Consider the following 6,287-nt stretch of genomic DNA (forward strand, 5'->3'; position numbering starts at 1 on the left):
TGAAGAGTTAGAAAATTTCAGGTTTGTCGAAATATGAGAATTAACTTTAGCATAATAATACATGAAGGTAAATGATGGGATATTGAGATATTGTTTTTTCAATGGGCTAAATTCTTTTGTAATACGAAGTATTGTGTGGCATGGTAATATTTTTTCTGGTGGTAGGAGTTGAATAGATTATCCAGTCAGGTAGTCTTATACTTCTATGGAAATTTTATACATAAGAGGGGGGGGGGGGGGGGGGGGGGGGGTCACGCAAGTAACATTATCTGTTTGTATTGTTATCTTCTAAGGTGGTTATTTTGCTTGTGAACTGCCACATTACCTCTATTCTATTTTTATACTATCATTTTGTTTCCTTTGTACGCAGAAATACTCACTTAGGTGTTAATGATTTTTGAAGAGACTCAATGCTGAAATGAAGGAAAAACTTATGGTTTACCTTATAATGATACAGAAATGAATAAATAATAGTAAATGTTTTATTGTGCTTTTGTTTACATTTTTTAATTGTGCTTTTGTTTAAATGTTTTAACATCTACCATCAAAGTTGAGAAACATAGAAAATTGAACAACTAATGGAACACATTTCCATCTTCCATTGGTTGTTTTGTTGTGAACTTGTTGTGCTTTAACCCTCATATATGAATTCTCGATACTACATATTGGGTATATTGAACAATGTTGTCCATTTGTCTGTTTTTCATTTAGTTATTGTATTCATTTTCATCGTCTTTTATCTCTTTAGATTTTATTCATTGACAATATGTTACTTACTAAACTTCTATAATTGTTTTGTTTGTTTTACAGGATGGCACAAATATTCAAGTATTACGAGCTTCTTCAAATATATGAAGTTCTATTTGGTTTTGGGCACATGATATTATATACATTTTAAAAGATAAAATTCTCCGATAGTGATTATGGGATATTTATTTTTTGGATGTAAATTCTAGACAAAATTTTTTTGTTATGATGGTTGTAATTGATATTATACTTATAAATTAAATTTAAATGAATATATATTATTTTTCTTGAATTTTTTTTAATGAAAAATCTTATTATTAGCATTTTAAGCATATTTATCGAATATATATGCATTTTAAGCATATTTATTGAATGTGTTTCCCTAACTCGAATTAGAAGCGTTACCATAGATCCTATTGGAAGCTTGCAATAAACGAAATTGAAAGTGTTCCTTTAAATTGGAGAAAACTGTTTACTTGAACTTGTAAATGTTCTCTTAAGTTATTGAATAACTGATGTCATAGGTAGAAAATGTTGCATAAGAAAAGTGTTGCCATAATTATTTGTGGTAATGGTTTATCATATTTGTTGCCTAACAATAGGAAACTGTTGCCATAGAGTTTTAGCAACGCCCCCTATTAGTAACAAATTTTAAACCGTTGCTATAGGCTTATTGCAACAGTTTTATAATCCATAGTAACAGTTTGTTGTCGTTGTTACAAGTCTATTTTGTAGTAGTGTTCTTGCCATTTTTTCTATTTGAATTACGTTATTCTCTCTCTTTAATCTCTCAATTTACATGAATTATGTAATTATGTGTTTCCATTTCTAGGGTTTATGTAATTTTCATTGTTTTTGGGCGTTTGGCGAAATTGTGGTAATCGCAGAAGTATTTGTCTTTAAAATTCATCCAATTTCGTAATTGCCTTTGTGAAATTCGTTTCTTTCCCCTGTGAATTTCACAGTAGTTTGTTGTACTTTGTGGATTCCATTCTATAGGGAAGTTGATACATCTATGACACCTTAATCTTAGAAACACTACTACAAAATAGGGCTATAGCAACAGCCTAAATGTGTTGGCAAAGATCCATTAAATGTTCCCATAGACCTATAGCAACGGTTTATATGGCGTTGCCAATAGGTGGCGCTGCTATAACTCTGTGGCAACAGTTATTATGCTTTAGGCAACAACATAATAAAACTGTTGCCATATTTATCATTAGCAACGCTTTTCTTAGGCAACGACTTTTAAATTTTGCCAACTGTTTTATTATATCTAAGGCAACAGTTATTAAGTTTTAGTAACAATTATTTAGGATTTTAAGCAACAGTTTAGTGTCCAGGCTAACACTTTTATTATCTAAAGCAACACTATCAACAGTCTATGGCAACATTTATTGCTCTAATATTGCAACAATTTTGTAGTCTATTGCAACATTTCTTGATACCGCTACTGCGACACTTTTACATGAGCCTATAGCAACGTTTCTTGATACAACTATTGCGACACTTTTATGTGAGTCTATAGCAACGTTTCTTGCCACACTATTGCAACATTTTTATGTGAGTCGTTTTTTTACACAACTATTGCAGCACTTTAATGTAAGCTTATAGCAACAGTTTCATACGTGTTTGTTTAATAGCTCATTAAATGAAAATATTATACCAAATAATCTAACTATTACAAATAGAAAACATTTATTTCGAAGTAAGTTTTACTTAATATTAAAATAAAATATCCATAACAATCATTCTAATAACAAAAACCATTGTTATAATATAAAAAATCAATTAAGGAAACTAATGAATCTCCAAAAAGAACTAATAGTTTAAGCAATCTAAAATCTATCTAGTATTTAATTTATTTGTCCTTCAAAAGAACATCAATCTATGCCCTTCATGCCATCCATTCATCTACCATTCTCCTTCTATCTACCATCCTGTAAACAGAAAAATAAAAGTCAATATAATAAGAAAAGTAATGCATGTAATTAAAATGAAATAATATAAACAATTCTGCACAACAGCTGAAAACAACACAACACAACACAACTGCACGGAAAGAAACACAAACGAGCAAAGCAGATCAAAACGAACTGAACAAGCAACCGATCATAACAAAACTGAACAACAAAGAAGATCAGAACTGAGCTGAACAGCAAAGCAGATCAAGACGGAATTGAAAAGCAAAGTAAATCAGAACAGAATTTAACAACAAAGCAGATCAGAACTGAACTGAACAACAAGTCTCTAAAGGCTAAACACAACCAATCTAATATTTCTAACTAATGAAAAATATATGAAGTGTTGATTTTGCCCATACAACCTGAGACTGAAACACTTAAATTTTGGACAAATGTTGATTATAATGCAGTTGTTGTTGCTGATTGGTTATAATTATGAAGCCTTGAAGACATCTGGCCATCTTTTGACAAAAAAAAAATCTTGTTAATTTTTTTTTACTATTGGCATTTGCTCACCCCATCCAAACTCTGGTGCTTCTGATAAGGCTCTTGCCTAAGTTATGGTGGAGAAAACAACTCATGGAATCTAAAAGATTTGGTGCTACCAAATCATCAAAGAAAGGTATAGGATGATAAAAAAAACAGTCCCTGTTTCAGCTTCCTAGCGCTTCGTTTCCTTCATTTTCAAAGATAGCCAACAAATCCTACATTAGCAATGTGTCTACATCATCTTATTCTAGTATTTGGTTACAGTGTCAATCTACAGAACCAGACTCAAAATTATCTTCTCCAATTGTCACAAGAAAAAACTAGGCTAGCCTCTAGGAAAACACTTGAGTGAAACATCTTTTCGTATAATAGAAGCCAGGTTAACATAGTTAATTATCATTCAGGAACCACCTTGCATTTCATTGTAAATTATTGTAAATTATCATTCAGGATATCCAGTTTATTTTCTTCCTGCATTTCATGCATTTCATGGTTGTCTGGTGAGATCAAGTTGATTTTCTCAAATCTATAAATAGCTAATTACTGATGAACATTGTGTCGCTAGCCTATTAAACACCTAAAACTGAACAGCGAAGAAGATCAGAACTGAACAAAACATCAAGCAGCACATCAGAACAAAACTGAATAGCAAGCAACAGATCCGAGCAGAACTGAAAAGCAAAGCAGATAAGAACGGAACTGAACAGCAAAGCAGACAAGCCCTATAGCACAACAGACACAGACGAGAATATGAAGTGACAGGAAGTACAACAGCAGAAAACCGCTCAGTCCAAAAGAACTTGCTGCAATACTGCCTTAACACAGGAACCACCTTGTGAAAACAGAACAACTACTAGCAGATCAGAATAATAGAACAGCTACAAACAACTCAAGTACAATCCACAAAAAGAAAAACTAATTATGGACTTACTATCTAATTATGTCATAACTTAACAATCATCTAACCCCATAATTCCATAATTATCAAACACCAAAAGCTCACAGTCATCAAACACCGTAATTTCACAAGCATCAAACATCATAATTCTAAATCTACATATAACAAAATAAGTAAAGAAGCTTTATAAAACATACCTATATGTAACCATGACCAATAAAGAGAGTGCTTCTTGACATTCTTCAATCTAGTAATCTATAAAGGTAAGTCATATAAGAAGTACTACGTTGTACGCACACATAATCAGATTCCTTGCATACATAACTGGCGGAAAAAAAATAGTGTATGAATATTGACAGACACTAAAACTCCAAAAGATTCAAGTAAAATCTTCAAAGTACTAGTATAAAGTTGATATCATGCAAAGGAAAGTAGCTACACTCTCCGATAAATCTTGTCATATCGCCGACAAATTCGAATTCACATTGAATTGGTATACTCACATGCTCAGACCCAACAAATACAAACCTGGAATACCCAATAACTCTAGTGGAACCAGGGGCATCGCTAGAAATAGCAACGCCAGAAACACTTCCTCCATCAGGTGCATCACCATCGGCTCTTAAGGCGGCAAGCATAGTGGACCCACCACTTCCTCTAGTTTGTAAGGTGGAGGAAAGTCCCACATGTACAGCTCCTGAACCTGCAGATGACAAAAAGAAGAGTGCAAGTGGAAGTGGGAGAAGAAGCAACACCAGTTTATGTTTATGTCTCTCCTTAGTGGCGGCACTTACTCTCAGCTTGATTCTAACAGTTCACTAACAACATACTACTTTTGAAGGCTGGCTTTTGCCGAGATATTTTGTAAATGTTATATGCTCCAGTTTGAGATTGTAACCCAAATAAAAACAAATAACTCCGAATCATCAGTAATTATCTCTCGGTCGGTAAACTTGATATCAGAAGTCTTGTTTTTTATGGACAAGTTACTTGGATGTACAGTGGGAACATAAATTCTTCCATAGAACGAACAAGGGTCAAAACCATCTCGCAATCGAATGATTATTGTACAATACAACCTCATCTTATTAAAGGAAAATCACAATAGGACTACATCATTTTTTAAACAATATAGTATCTGGAGAGCTACCTCAATTTTTTATATGGCAAGCAAAGAAGTATATTAATCCAAAGAATTACAACCTAATTCACCTATTTACATCCTTAACTAGTGTATTTTTTTTAGGGGACTTAACTATTGTAGTACTCTATCTATATTCAATATAATCATTCCAAAAAGAATTATTTCTATTCTGCTAAACCTTTATTGCTACCTTCGAATTCTTCCATAATTGGTAAATCAAATTGCCTGAAAATTTACAAAATTGAAGTTCGAGCTTACCTCCATCAACTGTATTGCTCCAGGCTAGCCTCTACTCCAAGTGAAACTCTTCAAATCAAACTCACAAACCCTATAAACCCCAAAAATTTTGGGTAAATGGGAATAATATACACGAATATAAAAAATCTCATTTAAATTAAAAGTACATCGCGACTAGAATTAAGAAATTCAAATACAAAGAAATTAGAATTTGAGAATTAAGGGATAGGGCTACTACAAAATAGGGTTATAGCAACGGTCTAAATGTGTTGGCAAAGATCCATTTAGTGTTGCCATAGACCTATAGCAACAATTTATATGGCGTTGCCAATAGGTGGCGCTGCTATAACTCTATGGCAACAGTTATGATGCCTTAGGCAACAACTTTATAAAAATGTTGCTATAGTTATCATTAGCAACGCTTTTCTTAGGCAACAGTTATTAAGTTTTAGTAACAATTATTTAGGATTTCTAGCAACAGTTTTATTGTCTAGGCTAACACTTTTATTATCTAAAGCAATACTATCAACAACCTACGGCAACGTTTATTGCTCTAATAGTGCAACACTTTTGTAATCTATAGCAACATTTCTTAATGCAGCTATTGCGACACTTTTACATGAGTCTATAGCAACATTTCTTGATACAACTATTACGACACTATTATGTGAGTCTATAGCAACGTTTCTTGATACAACTATTGTGACATTTTAACGAGCTTATAACAACAGTTTCATACGCGTTTATTTAGTTGCTCATTAAAATGAAAATATTATACAAAAATATCCAACTACTACAAATAAAAACA

The 6,287-nt window shown here is 32.6% G+C and overlaps 1 long non-coding RNA gene across 1 annotated transcript; it reads left to right on the top strand.

Annotated features, from left to right (window-relative positions):
- The first annotated feature begins 438 nt into the window (after positions 1 to 438).
- LOC130462425 (uncharacterized) lies at positions 439 to 1,039 on the top strand. The gene is made up of 2 exons (XR_008922608.1): positions 439 to 669; positions 811 to 1,039. It is a non-coding gene; the product is annotated as an uncharacterized lncRNA (long non-coding RNA).
- Positions 1,040 to 6,287: the final 5,248 nt, after the last annotated feature.

This window comes from Spinacia oleracea, chromosome 6, assembly GCF_020520425.1.
Source record: "Spinacia oleracea cultivar Varoflay chromosome 6, BTI_SOV_V1, whole genome shotgun sequence".
Lineage (NCBI taxonomy): Eukaryota > Viridiplantae > Streptophyta > Magnoliopsida > Caryophyllales > Amaranthaceae > Spinacia > Spinacia oleracea.